Genomic DNA, 17,280 nt, shown 5'->3' with positions numbered 1-17,280 from the left:
CCATTTTCCCACCATCCGTAAGATATAACCTGGTTTTAATTCTACTTCGAGCTGCTGGCTGTGACTCGATTCCTGCTGTAGACAAGTTTACCTGAATGTGAGTGTATGTGATAGAACAAACAGCACTTCAGGGAAATACTTAAATGCTTTTCTCTTTCCAGCAGTGACCCATTAAACCATTTTACACATTTTAATTTAACCTTGTCTCTTCTGCTCAATACACTTGAGGGAAAGGACAGTTTTTTGATCTAGAAAGCCATGTAGGTAGGATGAGGTTATTTCAAATTTTGGAATCTCTATTCTTGCAATTTTTCCAAGACTCAACTGGACAAAGCTCTGAGCGACCTGGTCTGAACTAACCTTGCTTTCAGCTGAGGTTGGTGCTAGGTGGTCTCCCAATATCTTTTCTACTCTGAGTGATTCCAGGAATCTGTGTTAGATTGTGTGCAGCCATAGTTGAGAATCAGATGTGTTCACGCTGAAATTCTCATAGCTTAAAAGAAAAGCAGCAGCTGTCTGTCTGCCTTCTGGGAGCTCTTCAGCTTTGGACTTGGTCTCTTACTCTGCTAGAGAACAGCTGAAGTGTGAGGACCTTCACAACACATCACGTTTATTTTTAGGGGTGTTTGGAAGCCGATTCCCTGTAATGGGAAGCTGACTACGTAACTCTCAGGCTCTGGAAAAGAACAAACTGGAAGTCTTTGGGAAAAGATGATATGGGCCTAAATAATAGGGGTGTATACATAGGAACAGCGCACTGGCCAGTGATGTTGAAGGCCAAAAGCGTGCTCCAGCACCATCCTTGGATGTCCTTTTCATTGCCAGCTTCTCTGTGGCCGGCTCCTGCAGTAAGATTTTTTAAATTTTTTTTGTTTGACCTGAAGACCAGATGCTTTCAGGCACTGAGGAAAGACTAACAGTTAAGTTCCTGAAAGAGATGTATCCAGAAGGTGCAGTGAAACTCTTTTAGAGGCATCATTTGGAGTAAGTGTGGTGGATGACCACACCGGTTAAATGACCAGTGGATACTCTGTGCTGGGCCTGTGAAGATAAAACTGATCCAGCGTGCATGGCTGGGAAGTCACTGACCGTATGCAATGGTTTCACTGTGCTCATCTTATCTCAGTGGAGGGACAGGACAGAGCATCCCAGACCCTTGTTTCCAGAAAGGAGAACTCCATTTCACAACCAGGGGATATGCGCTTGCCCATATTACTTAGGGAACAGACTTTGTGGCAAAGACCCTCAAACTTTGTGCTTTCTCCCACGTCTGGAAAAGCAGACGGCAAACCTCAGGAGGTGCTGATGGTAGAGAGGATCAGGCTTTGAGCCTGAAGGTTCTCGGTGACGACCATCTTAGCATGTAGAAAGGCTCGGTAGGATCTCTGGTAGAAACTTGGATGTGCAGTTGACGGCTTTGTCCATGAGAAGTTTGTTTTTACTACGAGCCGCATTGTGCGTGCTGTTCTTCCCTAGCTGTCTCTTGCCCTCCCGCTATCCTCAGCTCTTTTCAGAAACCTTAGATTTATCATTCTTGGATCGTCTGTCTTGTTCTGGCTTTTAAAAATAAAAGCTTTTCAAAGGGCCTTTGGAACAGCCTGTGTTGTTTTTGGCTGGGGCTCTTAGTGACACTCATTGCAGAATTAAAACTTCTAATTAGAAAGCAAAAAAAAAAAAAAAAAAAAGGCAAGGGAAGGAAAACATACTGTTGCAAAATTAAGGTGGCTATTTTAATTGCCCCAGAGGCATGGAATTCAGGTCCATGGCAGGGTTTGTTCTGCCCCAGAAGATCGCTAGAAAATGATCACTGCTTCCCATAAGTAATCTAGAACCTTTAAATTTTAAAACTTCAAACTAGCATCTCTGCCAGGACACTTGGATGCTGCCTCAGTTGATGCAGACGTCCTAATAAGAACCATTTAAAATTTACACACACGACATGGAGAGGACTAGATACCAGGAGAAAGTAGTAGTAAAGTGTGGCAAGGGGAAAGTTGTAATAAAAAATAGATGCAATGGGAATAGAAATGCAGGTGACCTCTAGGACCTTGGATTTTTCGAGTGGTTCGTTTCCCCTGTGCAAGCTTCTTGCAACTGGCGTTGAGAACATCTGCCGGCAGGGCCTGCGCTGTGGAGGAAGGAGGCGTGCGTTTGTAGAAGCTTGTATGGGCTCCTTCCCGGTTTGAGCGGGTGCTGCTCGACGCTGCTCTCTTTCCTTTTCTGTGGGTGCATGCTTGGCCCTGGCCAAACCCCCAGCTCTTTCCATAGCGCCTTTCACCGGGTGGTTTCTGCGCTTGTTGGAGTTGGCGTGCGCTTGTGTCCACCAGGAGCCCTGCGAGGTCTCGGTCGTGCTCTCCGCAGAGCTGCTTTGAGAAGAGGGGAAAAAGAAACAGAGCAAAGGAGATGATTGACAGTAGCCCTTTAGATTTCTGTTGTTAATGCACCAGTAATAAGATAAGGCTTATCTTTAAATGTTCATGGAATCGAGACTTTGATGGAAACAGGCTTTTGGGTTAATATATTTTTGATAGATAAAGCAGAATGAAATGGAAAGACCAGGGGAACATAGAGTATATGGAGAAAGATGTATTTTTCTTTTAAATCTCTCTCCTCGCGTGCTATCTGCGTGCGAGTGTTTGATGTGCATACATAAATGATGTGTTTGTAAACACAGGCTCAGTGCATGTGTTTTGGGGGGACGCGGGGGCCTAAAAGGGGAGTTACTTGTGTAAGAGGCAGCTGAGAGAGATGAGATCTGCTGCCTGCCAGTTGAGATGAAAAATCTCACCCTCTCTCCCTCCGCTTCCGTGCAAGTCCAGCTATTGTCAGGTGGGTAAACGCGAGCAGATAAGAGGTTGCAATGTACCATAGATTTTGCCTTCCGCTCCTCCGTCGTGGCAAAGGAGTTGCGTGCCGGCCCCTTGGCAGAGTTTGGGCAGCAAGGTTGTGTTGGTTGAGCTGCACAGGGGGAGTTTGGGATGTCGTAGTCATTAATGCATTTCAGCTCAAGCCCGTTGTATGATCTGTTTTGCATATTTGCACATTTGGATGAAATTATCCCGCAACCGTGCGTAGTACGGTGTCTGGGAAGGCTATGCCAAAGGGATGCAGTCTCCTTGCAGCACAGAGCTGCAGTATCTGTGACTTGGATCACAGACCCTTTGGTTGCTGTTTTTCGGTTGTCTGTGTAAATCACAATTGCTGAATTTTATCTTCCTGGTCTCCTCCCTCCCTTTTATACCTCTTCAATGAGGAGTCATCTTTCCTTTCTTTTCTCTCCCTGCCCATGAACTCCTGTGCTGCAGCCTCAGCCATCTGAGCTATGCAAGTAGGTAGGGCAGGGAGGCGGGGGAAGGAGGACCGAAGCCTCGTCACGCTGCAATGCTCATCTGGGGAAGAAAGCAGAGGGGAAACCTCCTCTAATATTGCAGTACATCTCTGGTGACAGGCAAAGTTCACCTTAGCTTCCAGGCACGGAGGCAAGTTTGCTGTCGTAGCTTTAGGGGAAGGCATAAGAGAAAGCCAGGTGGATTTAGTGGCGGTTTATAGAGCGGGGGGTGAGAGGTGAGGGAGCCAAAAAGGCTCTAGAAAGGCAAAGAGAATTCAGCTGTGGAAGGGTGTGCATGGGTATGTGTACAGGGAACTGCGCAAAGGGCTGGGCTACACTGGTAGAGGCAATAGCTGCTGCTCCTGTCTCCCAAACCAAGAGACTGTGATCACTAACTGCCATCGTAGAGAAAGAAGAAAAGCAAATGGAAAGCTAGGTATTAATCAGGCCCAAATCCACACAGTCTGGAAGGTGGATGGGATCTGGTCCTGTACTTAGAGAAATGCAACCTCTTTGCACGTGCCCCAGCTGTTTGTGTTGTTTGTAACCCGCCTGGACTCAAAAGGCTCTCTCCCTCTCTGGATGCACTTGTGTACCCCCAGCATCTCACCAGATCTTACAAAACGTTACTGTAAATGGCTGCTAGAGCATCGTGTTTAACCGCTGGCAAATGTTGCCTGGCAAGTGAGTGGCACGACTGGGACAGAAAAGTTCCAGGGGCTTTGAAGACACGCAAAAGGATTAGTGGGCCTAAAAAACCTCAAATTCAGATCAACATGGGAAAACAAAAGACAAATTTACTTCAGTTTCACCAGATCTTTAGCGTGGCGGTGCCAAACTAGGGCTTTGACTTCTCTTATTGCAATAAGATCTCTTCAGCTGTTTGTGGTTTTGCTTGTTTTTTAAGAAGTTATAAAGTCAGCTCTGAAAATAAGACTAATGGGGCAAAAACTTTGCTTCTTTTCAAAATTGGTGGCAGAAGTCTGGCTTAATGCAGTTAGGACTAACATCAAAGCCAGGCAAATAATTTTTCAAGGAGTAGTTTTTCATGGGACAGACTACAAATGTACTAGAGTACAAATTCCTCATGTGTTTATGATTTCTATTTATTTCAGCCTTTCACTGAGTGTTAGGCTCTTGGTTCTGACTTCCTGAGCTTGCTTGTCCCCGGCCGCGGTCACCCCGGCGGTGTTTCTGCCCGTCGCTGGCGCGGTGGATCTGTGCTTGTGAGCACCTGCCCCAGGTGCCGGCGTTGGCGCCACGCTGAAACGAGCTTCCTTTGAACGATTTTCGCTGGTAAAGCTCTGCCATTAGGAAACAAATGCATTTTAGAAACCCGCCTGTATGTTGGTTAGAATGTATTTGTGTAACTCGTGGACCTCTATATTTAATTAACGTAAAACAACTGTCTTGAATCTAAGAAGCTATCTAGTTGCAATTAGTTCTTGTTTGCTAATTAATTACCAATGGATGATTAAAGACTTGTTTACTGAGGTTTAGCAGCTATCAAGACACACATCTAGTACTCGGGGGATTTACTATGCAGTAACTGGATTGTTGAATTAAATTCTTATTGGAGACCTTTAAACTGTGACCGAAGAAAGCTGCTCTGCAGCCAGAGTTTCCTCTAACAGCTCGCCCGTGTCCTCCTGGATCTGCTGCCATGGGTACTGGTGCTCCTGAGGGGGGAGGCTACCTGGATCCTCCGGGCTCACTGGGCTTGAGTAACTTTTCTCCTCCTGCAAATTCGAGGTAAGGAGAAACAGGATCTCGGGTCTTGGCTGTGTTGGTGGAGCAGCCCTGCTCCCATACGCTCCCAAATACCGTCTGTCTAGTCTGACGGTTGTGTTCTGTCTTTGTCTCTTCACTGATGCTCATCACATGTCTTATCCAAATAGGCTGCCGTGAGTGGAGGCTCTTTCGATTGAGATTTATTTGCAGTCTGGCTTTTGCTTCTGCATGTAGGTTTTTTTGGTTTTGCTTTTTTTGACAATTTGCTGGGTGGTTTTGTTGAATTGTTTTAAGTCTGTGGGTTTGTTTGCAGATTTAGTCCCTGTGTTTATGGTCTCTTTGGTCACCAAAACCCAAGTTTCTGCTCGCCACTTGATGAATGAGAACAAGATTTATGGTGGTAATTAGTGGCTTTTTTGGGTAGCCCGCTTGAAGAGGTTTGAGAAAGTGGTGCATTAGCTGCCTTCTCAAAGCCAAGCTCTTGAGGTGTTTGGAGATGTGCAACCAACATTGCTCCCTGCTTTTGACAGCCCTGCCCTGCACATTGTGGATAAAACAACAGACGGGAAAGTTTGAACACAGATATTCACACACAGAAGCTCTTGGGTTTACCAGCAGAGCGTTGTTTCCTATAAAGTGGCATGAACAAAAGCTGTTCGTGCAGGTATTGGTGAATAATAAGGGACAGAAATGTGGTTTATGAGAGCAGCAGTTCAGAGTTTGAAGGGATATATTTTTTTTTTTTAAAGCTGTCTTGCAAGGGCTTTCAGCCTCTCTCTCTCTGTCAAGGGCTGTTCTGTATTTTGGATTTTAGCCTGTGGGTCGCGAAGACCAGGAAGGGTGCTGGGAGTTTCTGCATGGCGAGAAGCCTGGTAGGATTTCATGGAACGATTTCATCCATTCTTTCATTTTCTCTTGTGCTTTCCTTATTTATAAGCCTGAGGTTTGGATTGCTTTTCTACTGGCCTCTCTCACTAAGCAGAGCTGGCAGAAAAAAAAAAAAGAGAGAGAGAGAGAGAATGAGCAACTGCGGCAGAAAAGTGATTAAAAGGAATAATTAGCATTTGCCCCCGATAAATGAGCAAAGCCATTAATTAGACTGATTTACTCCGGGCTCATTTTTTTTTTCCTTCTCCCTTTCCTCTCTCTTTTTTTTTTTTTTCCTCCCCCTCTTTATCAAATGGCAGCGCCGTGACTGCCCCTTTGGTACGTTTTCATCAGCTTTTCACCAGTTGTCAGAGCTAACACCCTCCTTTCCTGGAGCCCAAGCAGCCTCTTGTAGCTAATGGATATGGAATGCAGCCAGAGCTGATAGCTGCTAGATCTCCGCTGGCTTACAGGTGTTTCCATCATTACTGGCGTATTATCTGCCACTGGGTCCCCTTCCTCCTCCTCCTCCTCTCCTTCTCTTTTCTCTCTGTTTTTGCCCTTCTTTGCAGTGTTCTAGAAGTAATTACAGTTTTTAAAAAAAAAAAAAAAAAATGCTGGCAGATTTTTAAGAATTTTATTTAATGCAACACGATGTCCCGGTGATCAAATCAATTTCTTTTTTTGGCATGGTGACAAGCGGCGATGCTGCTGCTGTCGCCTGTTTGAATGTAATTACCAGGATGAAAGGGAGAATTTTAATTAAGACAATTTCCCCCTCACACCTTCTTCCCTCCCCCTTATTCAAATCATGAGCTAGGGGCTGTGTTTCTGTAGCGTTTTTTAATATATGCTTTTTTATTAGGAAATATTAGTAATCATCAGGCTATTGCATATTATATCATGAGTACATCCTCCCCTCTGCTCCCGCCCTGCCGAGAGCTGGCTGACGGCATGGGTCTGTGCAGGATGGGAGAATGATATGTATGTGGTCTCACATGGGGGCTTGGCACTTTACAAGCAAATATGAGCATAAAAGTCCTTGTTTCAAATCTAAATGGTGCAAATGCCATCACTGGCACGTATATGGTGCTTGGAGCCTTTTGTGATTAATTATTATATGCATTCCTGTAATGCCCAGAGGCCAAATTCTTCATGCAATTTAGGGCACTGGAAGCAGAGGCAGGCCCAAATGGCTGCCTAGGAGCCAAACACCACAGGAACATTGCAAAATCTGGATTTAACCTTCATTCTTCAGACCCACCTCTACTTTAAGGAAGTATTTGAATTGTGTGCTGGGAAATGGGTTAGAGAAGGTGCTTCTGAGGCAGGAGGAGGAAGAAAGTTGCTGGCCAAGGGGGAACGTGAAGTGAAATGGGAGAAGAATATGCTGGGGTTTGTTAGAAGGAGCTGGTAGGAAGGTGAGGAGAAGTAAATGGCAGCTACTGTCCTGTTAAGAATTTTCTAATGCATTTTCTAATTTTCCATTGGAAAATAAGGTAATGAGGCTTTATCTGGAATGAGCTTTGCTTTTAAGGTTCAAGCAAATACAAGTGGATATTTCTTACGAACCTCTGGCATGGGAGGTGCGTTAGCAATAGGGTTTGAAACTAAAGACCGTGAATTAGAGTTTGGGCTTCGTGGGGAGGATGAGAAGTGCTGAGCTCAAGATTTTGGAGGGTAGTTAACCACGTTCTCTAGTCATCCCGTCTAGGTGAGTCTCTTGATTTTTATCTCGGGGGCTTGCATGCTGGGGATTATTTTAACTGGCTGTCGTCTTGGAGGGACAAGTTACCCTGCAGTTCTCGCACCTCTCTGAATCCCACCGCCATTTGCAAACAGCTACGCAGAGGTCAAGCGCCCTGGCAGTACTGCAATGCAAAGGCAGCAGTTAGGAAAGGAGCAAGGAGAGGAATTTTTCTCATTCCTTGTTGGGAGGGCAGGGAACACCTTCCCAGTCCTGCCCATATCTGCTTTCATCCCATATCTTGCATCACAAACCCGCTGTGCTCTCAGGCATGGGCTGGGCACCCGCTGCAGCCGTGCCGGCGGGTTAGCAACCCAGAGAGGCTGGTGCAGGGTAGTTCAAACTGCCTCTTCCCCCAGGGCAGGCCGTGCATGGCCTCCAAAATACGCTTTTTAGCCTGCAGTCTTGGGACCAGGGCAGAGCCGTTATTTGGGATTGAAATTAGGTCTTCAAAGGGTTGGTGTTGGAGGGGGCTGCAGAAGAGGAAATTCATTTCCCAGCTGTGTTTTTGAAGCATGTCTCGTGTCAGCGGAAGGTAATTTAGACTAATCTGGGTGCCTGATTTCCCAGAACAACTGCAAGTTTCTGTGCAAGTACCTTAGCTGTGATGTCTGGGGCAGGTTTCTTGAGCAGGACTGGTCCCCAGGCTCCCTGCGCTTCACCCTGCCTTCCAGGGGATCGCTTCAGGCACGACTTGAAGATTGCTGGACAAATAGGAAAACCTGCAGAGCAAGGTCGGTGCCTGCCAAAAAATGAAGGAAGCAAGCTCTGTTTGAGTCTCTTTGCTTGTTCAGTGATATTCGGAGGGGTTACACCTCCGCCTCCCGCCTTGCCTGTCACGCCAGCTGCCATGGAGCAGCGGGTTGAAACAGCTGAAACAGGGGAGCCAACAGAACTTGAACCTTGGCTGAATGGCTGCCCTTGTCCTCCTCAAAGGAACCATCCCTGCTTATAAAATCCATGTGCTTATACCTGTGCTTTCAAGTCCAAAGTTGAAAATTTCCTCCTCCAGTCGTTCCTGAGTGAGTCAGGTGGAAAGGTGAGCTGTGGTGGGGCGTGAGTACCAAGGCTACTGGATGGAGGAGATCAAAGGGGTCTAGGTGAGGAACAAAACCAAAGACGAGGTGCTAGGACAGGGAGGAGGGGATATATCATTCTGCTTGCAAAGGCCTTGGGCTCCGCTGGCTGTCCTAAACCTGACCGAGCCATTCACAGGCTGGCATAGACCACCAGAATGGCCAGTTGTGTTGGAAGAGGTGGTTTCTTTTGGATGCCAGCCCTCGAGGGTCTGGCAGAGCTTGGATGCGCTGGGTTAACGAGCAAGGATCAGCATGCATGCCCCAACCACGCACAAACAGATGCAGTAATCTGAATTATTCGTGTGCAACCCAGGTCCCTAGCTTGCTCAATTCCAGAGTGGAAATTGTGCCTGAGGTTAATGCACTGCAAAGAATGTACGGGAAACGTTTCGCATTTTAAACAAATAAAAATCAGTGCGTATTTTCTTAACGCTTGCTGACCAGCTCTTCACATCCTGTGAAGCTAAATATTTGCATGGTAGTAGTGCAAAGGGGGCTGAGCGAGGAACCCCCGTGTTTCGTTTGGGTCGCTGTATATTACGATCAGCTGCTCTTTCCTCTTCTGTCTGTTTTTCTTAGCAAGGTCAGGACGAGTTTCGCAGTCCGAATGGTTCACTGCAATTCTCTACAGGATATCCTCATTTTACTTTAATGGGGAGGAAATTAATGAAACATACAGGCCCTGGGGCTTCAAATACTATACATTAATATTATCCCAACGCATTGTGGTATGTGCGCGCTCTCAGACTAAACTTTACACTGGACAAAGGAAGTTGTGATCAGATTCAGGTGCCTGTGAAATTTAAGTGGCGGAGGGGAGAGGGGAAAAAAAATAAAGGAAAAAAGAAGCTTGAAGCAGTTTCCTTCCGTTCCAGCCCCTGATCAGTGTGAGAACAGGGATGTTCAAATGGGAGCAGGTCAGTACAAACCAAACAAACTATCCCAGCTCCTAGGACAGGGCTATTTAGCTGTATTTGTCGATCTGGGAGGTTCATTCTTTTGGTTTGTTGGTTACCTTCTTTGGAGAGCGAATTTGTCCCATCTGTGAATAGGCGAATAGTGAGCTGTAAGACAGTGGTGGTCTTTGCAGAATGTGGGCTGCAAAAGCATTGCAAATCTTCCCACCTCCCTTTCCTCCAAATGAAAAACACCGCAAGTGCTTTCCAGTGCCTGCAAGCAGGCAGACAACAACACAGGAGACTATCAAAGTAGTAAAAGAAAATGAAGTTCAGCTTCAGTTTTCTTTGGTGGTAGCTGGGAACAACGAGACGACAGGCCGGAGCATGCAGCCCTTGCCCCTTGTGCAAACCACCTCATAAGGCAACAATTTTCATGCAGCAACGCATGCCGGCTTCAACACAACCCAGGACGAAGGGCTGAAGGTGCCTTGCCCCGACAGTGGACATGTAGACTATAAAGCCTCTCAAGAAAACGGTTGGACTTGATGATCTTAAAGGCCTTTTCTAGCCTAAGCAATTCTATGATTCTAAGACGACCAAAAAGCTTTGGCCATGGATTGGAACAGCTTAGACCCAGGGCGCTCGGCTGCCATCCCAGTGCTGCTGTCAGCCGCTTAAATATAGCCCCTCTCGTGGCGGCTGCTCCTGCGGTTGGAAGGGGGTCATTAACGTCGGGCTGTGTCAGGCCCACTACTCAGAAAGCTGCTGACAGTGAATTCTGTTGTTCCTTCTGGGATTTTTGTTTTGTTTTCTTTCCCCTCGTGGTGCAATTTCCTCGTATTACAACAACTGGCGCTGTCTTTGCATCAAAAGGAACGGAGTCCTTCACAATTTTGGTGGAAGAATGTGGAGGAGGGGACCTTGTTTGGAGAAATTGGCTGCATCAAGGAAAAATAAGAAGTTAAAAGGTCATCATGGTTTTGGTCTCTCGGGGGATAACAAGGCGCTTTTTTCTTTTTCTTAGAAATACGCTAAAATACCAGAAATTTTCTATGGGCTGAAGGAGGAAGCAACCCCCTCCTATTCCCAAACTCCACATCCCCAACTCTGTCCATTTGATTTTAAATGTTGCTGAACCGCTTGCCTGGTGGAGAAAACCACAACTTGAATATTACCACATTTTGCAAACTGAAGGCTCTGCCTTGGGATACGGGGACAATTTATTAGTGGAAATATCTTTAATTAATTTGTGCACAAGTTCGTGTTTTTCTTTAATTCTTCTCCCCAGGCACTTGACCCATAGTAATGAAATCCGAGAGCCCTTTTCAGAAAATGACTTTCTCAGCATTTTTGTTCCTTTTAAAGTTAAGTGTATCGCATAATGACCATGAAATGTTATCCTTTATTAGGAACACACTTTTCACTGAGAGTCTTCAAATAGACTTTATTACCAAGAACTCTGTGGTAAGCTGCCATCCGCTGCCTTGCAGTCAGACAGGCCCGGCTTTGAACTCCGCATGCAAGTAGCTTCGAGGACAAGCGCTCTGCTCCAGCGGCTTGGTCGGGACTGGCTGTCGCTGGAAGGAGGTGGGTCCTTGGTTTGGTTCCAGCCTCAAAGGCCAGGCTGAGGAAGAAACGTAGCTTTGACCACGAGTGGCCAAAGGCCGGCTGATGGGCACGTGTAGCCCAGCCATCCACGACTGCAGATGGGACATCATGAACCGACGCTGGGAGCCTCATGTGTGACCTGATCCCTAGGCAGGTTTAGATGCCTCCAAATGTTGTGGTTGGAAACGCAGACCTTTTTGCTTAGTAATGAGTGGGTTCCGTGGCCAGGATGGCTCTTGCTGGCCCAGTCCCTGCCAGTGGCATATTGGGGTAGCAATGTCTCAAAGGTTTCTTCTTCTCCGGGCTGCGCGTAGGGTAAGTTTTCAAGCTCAGAAAATCGGGGCTTGCCTCCAGAGTTGCTTCGGTGTCTTAGATACACTTTGCCTCTCGCTGCAACCAGTCCTTAAGGACAGAACGGTTTCCTTTTACACAAAGATGGATCAACAGTCCCCTGTGGTTTGGCATTTGTGAACGTTAGCACCGACACAGCAGCCGCGCTGGTGATCGAGGGCTTGTTTGGAGGTAATGCTGCCAAAGCAGAATGGGATTCTTCAGGTTTTTTGCAATGGAGAAGGATGGGAGGGGGGCACTTAACAACAACAGGCGATGAACAGTTCTGATTTATAACCCATCTGAAACATGTTATCTCCCCACCCCATCTCCTGCCCCTTAACTGCCGCTCTCAAAGCCTGGCACCTTCTGATGCAGCGTTCAGGGTGCTGATTCAGAATGGACTCGGAGGACACGGTGTCGCCGCGGACTAGCCCAGACTGATGTTTCTTAGAAAATCTCTCATTCAAGTACGAACCGGGCCTCTACCCCCACCCTGACCGTATGCCAGGGAATTCACCGTGCTGTAGCGTTACCACGTTGTCCTGGAATGGGCAGCCTTGGCCAGAGCTACAGAGTCCCCTGCGCCCCTCCAACCCCAGCGCTGAGTCCTATTTTTGGACAGTAACACAGGGCACTCTGCTCCCTTCTGTCTCTGTTTGATGCTCAGTCCAAGTAGATTCAAACCCCAGGGGTCGGGGTCGGCTCCCTGGAACCAATTCACACCATGCCTAAGTCATTCGTCTTATCGCAAAGATATTATTAGTGTTTAGAAACCCCCCACCAGCAGCAGAAAGAGCTGCTTCACAAAGGGCCTGTCCCTATTGTTTTGAGGTCATCCATCTCCCTGTCCTGGTCCCGTTTTCTCTCTAATTTGTTTAGACCGCAGAATGGGCGCGTGAACAACTCGTTTTGTTTTTGTTTTTGGCGGGCGACCACAAGAACATTGGCTGCATGTGCTTTTCGTTTGGTTGCAGTTTAACAGCTGCTCCCTTTGAAATAACCCCGTTTCTGCTGGCTTTATTTCTTAGTCGCTCTTACCCAACTTTTCCGACCAGTAAGGCTGCTGCCTCCTCCCCACCCACCTTGCCCTGTTCCCTGCCCTCCCCACCGCTACCCTCGGAACCCTTTTGGTTATTTCAACCTCCGTGATTAAACTGGCCCCCAATTGTTATCAAGAAGATTCAGGAAGGAGGATGAAAAAAGGAAACATAATCTTATCTGAGAATAGAAAATATGATAAGGGCCCCCTATCTGGAGGCTGCAGTGTCCCTCGTGGTGGGGCTGCAGCAGTTCCTTTGAAAATAATCACCGACACCATCTCTGCTAAATCACCTTTCGCACAGCTCGGGCCTTTGATACAAAGGCCCCTGGCAAAATTAGAGCAGGATTGTGTAGACCCCAGAGCAAATGCATTAAATGCTCAAGAGATCAGAATTAGGGGGCACCGGGCTGTAATTGCATAGGAGGAACTTCTGCTGTCGGGGGGTGACGGCGTGCCTCTGTGGCTGTACGTGGATGCGCGTTCGTGTCGCTGGTTGCTACCAGATGATGACTACAAGTTATAAGGCGTGACATGAGGTGCTAATTAAGCAGCCTTTGTACCTTTTAATCATCCGCATAGGAGAGGAATTAATGGTGGACCAAATGCAACGTATAATGATTCTGAGTGCTCAGCTCTTTCAGAAAGCCTGGGATAAAGCAGGAGCAGAGCAGCCCTGTGCTGGTTACCGTAAACAGCAAGGCCCGGCGAGTCTGTCTTGCTTTTAGTTTCTTTCCTTTTTTACCTGCCTGTTTTGCTGTCAGAAGCCTCAGGGTTAAACACTTCTTGTTTAATTTCAGCTAAAGTGAATTTCATAGTCTGTATGCTAATAGACCCTATTGGACACGTTGCAAAAAAAACCCCAGCGCGTTGCTCCCGAGAACTTGGCAGACTTTTACATGGATATACCTGACCTGGAACAGTGTTGGTGCAGCGAGGGGAGGCTGCTGGGGCTGGGAACGTGAAATATCCCGCAAGGACAGCACGGAGGTGCATTGACTGCATGTGCAGAATCACAGGAAACACAGATATATGGGCCGCAAGTACTGCTATTTAAAAAGCAAAACAAAATCTCGCCCATAATTGTTCTGAGGTTCTAAGCAATGCCTAGGGATTTGGGGTACTCGGTCTTTGGGTCCTCGGCACGGGCTGCCTTTCAGAGCGTGGTATAAAGTAGCCCTTTCTAAGCAACTAGGTTGTTTCGAAATATTTGAAATTAGTAACCTAAAAATGGAGCTTCCCCAAATCCCAGCTCACTTCTGAAAAACTGTACATTGCTAATTGGCTCCATACATTTGCGATGATCATGGATTATATTTTTTAGGAACTGATTCAGATTGGACTGGAGAAATCTCAGAACAACTCCTTCTCCCAGGTGTTAGCCATCAGCCAGATTACCCATTTCCAAAACACTTCAAGCCAAAACTTAAAAATATGCTTAAAAAAACCCAACAACAACAAAACAACAAAAAAAAAACCCAACCAAAAACCTACTAAAACCTCCAGCAGCCAAGCAAACTCCACTCTTTTGTGAATATCGGGTTCGGAAGTTTTGCTTGGGGCATAGGAAGTGCTGAAATGGTCACATCTTGTGAAATAGTTTAACTAAAAAATCCAAGCTGAATTTGGCAACGTTCAAACTGTAACATAGTTCCTTTGCAATGTGATCATCTGGAATTAAATCTCTCTTTCTCGTAGAGGAAAATTTACTTTATTCTTGTATCTTTGGTGGGACGCTGCAATGCAGGGGAAGGGCCTTGTGGCGGTGCCACCTGGTATCTCGAGGCAAGGTGTCGGCGCCAGGGCCGCGTCGCTATTCTAAGGTAAAAAGTTTGTAAAGTAACAGAATTTTAAGTGCTGGCCTGGAAGCAAATTGCAGTGGTGGGAAATTGGCAGGAGAAGCGATAGATAAGCTCAGAAATCCTTGTCTTTCTGCTGATCTAGCTTTCAGGGGCTGACATTTGTGAATGCAGCCCATTGAACGCGAGTGCTGTAGCGTGTTGGTCTGTAACGGAGCCGCGGTCCGTGCGGGATAAGGTTGTGGATGACTGGCAGAGCCTTCTGACCAGTTTTTTCCAGATACACAAAATATGCCCTTTTAGGTCTTTTCCTCCTATTCTTCCCCCTTGACAGCGAGAATTATGGATGGAGGTGCCAGCCTCAATCTTAAATTTCCTGTTGCATGTTGATTTGTGGGATATTCGTGCAAGTGAAAAAACACGTTGATTTGTGGAGCATTCACAGAGGGCTAAACAGCAAATTTGAACATAAATCCATTTTACCTTTCGTAAATAGGTGGAATCCTTTCAGTTACTTCTGTAGCTGGCTATGAAATGCACCTAAACCAAATCCTCAGATCTCCTTGATCCTTGTGGGAAGCTTAAATCTGAGATGTCCCACAAGAGGCTAAAGTAAAAACCTAGGTTCATCAAAATGGCTTTGTTTTATAAGCTCTTTGTAATTGAATGTAACTGCTGACCCAAAGACACTACCCTCCAGTTCCCTTGCAGAAGAACGAAGCCGGGCCTGAGCCAGCCAAGGCAAGCTGTGCTGTCACCTGCAAGATTGCTCGTTGGCATCGCGGGCTGGAGGCACTCCCACCCTGCAGCACCCACCCCCTTCTGCTGACCATGCAGTTTTGTAAGGCTGGGCAGTGGAACATCTCCGGGAACGGATCCGGCTGCAGAAGAAAAAGAAAAATCCTGCTTTAGTGTGCCCCGCGTCTCGTTCGAGCGGCTCGGTTCCCCTCCCAGGCTGACGGGGGTCACACGCTGCAGGGCAGAGGCAGTCGGGAGGGAATCCCCGAAGCTGGTATTGCTGCCGAATTTGTAACGTGAAACTGTAACCCCCGCAAAGGAGGAGAGAACCAGTGTGTGAACAGTTTAAAGAGAAAAAAAGAAAGAGGAAAAACAGCAGGGAAAGCTGCTTTGTGTATTTTTTGAAGTACTCTTTCCACCAGATGACCACCCCAAAAACCGCTGTGCTAAGTCGTTTTTCCTAAGAAACAGCTCAGGAGCAGCGTTCTTTTGCCTGTCCCGGCAGTGGAGAGGGGGGCTGTTTGGGAAAGCTGGAATGCAGAAGGGGGGAGAGGAAAGAAAACAAGCAACATCAACAAGTGCACAGTCAGTGAGGTTTAAAAATCTGCCCTCATCTGGGTATTAGCAGCAGCAGATGTTAGTGACCACGAAGGGAGGAGAGCTTTCCCGTGCGGAGCGTGACCCCGGCATCCTCTCCGTGCCGCTGGAAGGGGCTGCCTGCAGGACTGGCGCGCTGCTCCCCTTCGCAGGCCCTTTTCATGGCTACACCTTTTGCAGAGGGGTTCCCAGGCATTGCTCAATCTGTAACCTTCGTGCGCTTCCTGCGGAGCGCGCTCTTAAATTATTTTTTATCAAAAAGGCCCAGAAATTTGATAGGGGAGATGAGAAGATGGGCATGACCAGGGAGGATAATAAAGAAGAACTGTCACTTCCCTGGCTGGAGCTTTGTTGGCCCTCCTGCTTTCTGAGATAAAGACACAGTGGCTGGTCTGGGTTCTATATCAAAAGGCTGATTTGGCTGCTTGATTATATATGAAATATAGATTTAAAGCTTAACTTATGTTCCCGAAAGCGAATCAATTGCAGGGTAAAGCCCGAGACATTTGTTACGATCACTAAAGAGCTTTGCTGGGCTTGTTGATGCTCATAGTGGCTGGAGGGGCTTTAAAAAGCTGATTGGATCTAGTTTACTGAAATCTTACCTGTTCAGAATACATTATTTATTAATAACAGCTCAGGGTGGGAATATCTTTCTCTCTGCTATCCTTCTACCCCAGAGTTTCAGGAACCACCTCCAAAGGAGTTAAACCTCCTTTTACCAGGCAGAAAGGGAGAGGTAGAACAACTTCCAGAGCCGCTGTCCAGAAAGGCTGGGATCTAGCCAAGTGCTTAAGTTCTTCTGAAGACGACCTTACTCAACCCATGGCAAAATGCTTTGCTGGCTCTGCTGCTTTAGGCTTTGTTCCTGGAAAGCAGAGTATTTTAGAGCTAGAGAAAAGCTGCTCTAATATGCCTAAATGGTTTCTGGTGCCCACGCAAGCTCTCGTCGAACAACCTGGGGCATCTCCGTGGGTACCGAAGGCAGAAACACCTTGCAGGGGCCGCGGGTCTTTGCCAGACCCACCTCCCTTGCAGCGCGGGCAAGGGCACGGCCAGAAGGTCACTGCAACGGCGGGAGTTTGCCAGCGGTTCGAGCCATCCTGCCGTGGCCCACGGGCCTCCTCGGGGGCTTGTCTTTTCACAAATGGCACGCACGTGCCTGCACAAATAAAACCCTGGCAATCTCTTTCTGCAAGAGCCTCGCTGCTTCCAGGGGGAAGGAGTGCAGAGTAATTCGATGCCTTCATTATCTTCATAACATGAACCAATTTGTCAGCAAACTACTGTGCGGCCCGATTCCTGATTGCAGAGAAAACCAGGCTGGGAGAGAGGACTATAATTTGCAACTAGTTTAAGCATTGTTCTTTTTCAGAGGAATATAAATATACTGTGTAGGGCTGGCTCATTAGACACTTATCCGTTTGTATTTACGGTTTAATTAAATAACTGCATGGGAGGACTTTGGTTTCTAATCACAATAACGGTTTGGTCTCCTTACGGCAGTTTCTTTCT

General features: G+C 47.0%; 1 protein-coding gene across 9 annotated transcripts in view; it reads left to right on the top strand.

The window, feature by feature from the left end:
• EEFSEC (eukaryotic elongation factor, selenocysteine-tRNA specific) overlaps nt 1-17,280 on the top strand; it is a 212,774-nt gene that overhangs the window by 149,708 nt on the left and 45,786 nt on the right. The window lies entirely within an intron of this gene.

The sequence above is a fragment of the Platalea leucorodia genome (assembly GCF_965183815.1).
Source record: "Platalea leucorodia genome assembly, chromosome: 9".
NCBI classification, from domain to species: Eukaryota; Metazoa; Chordata; class Aves; order Pelecaniformes; family Threskiornithidae; genus Platalea; species Platalea leucorodia.
Note: the sequence above shows the minus strand (reverse complement) of the source record. Positions and strands in the feature narration are given on the sequence as shown.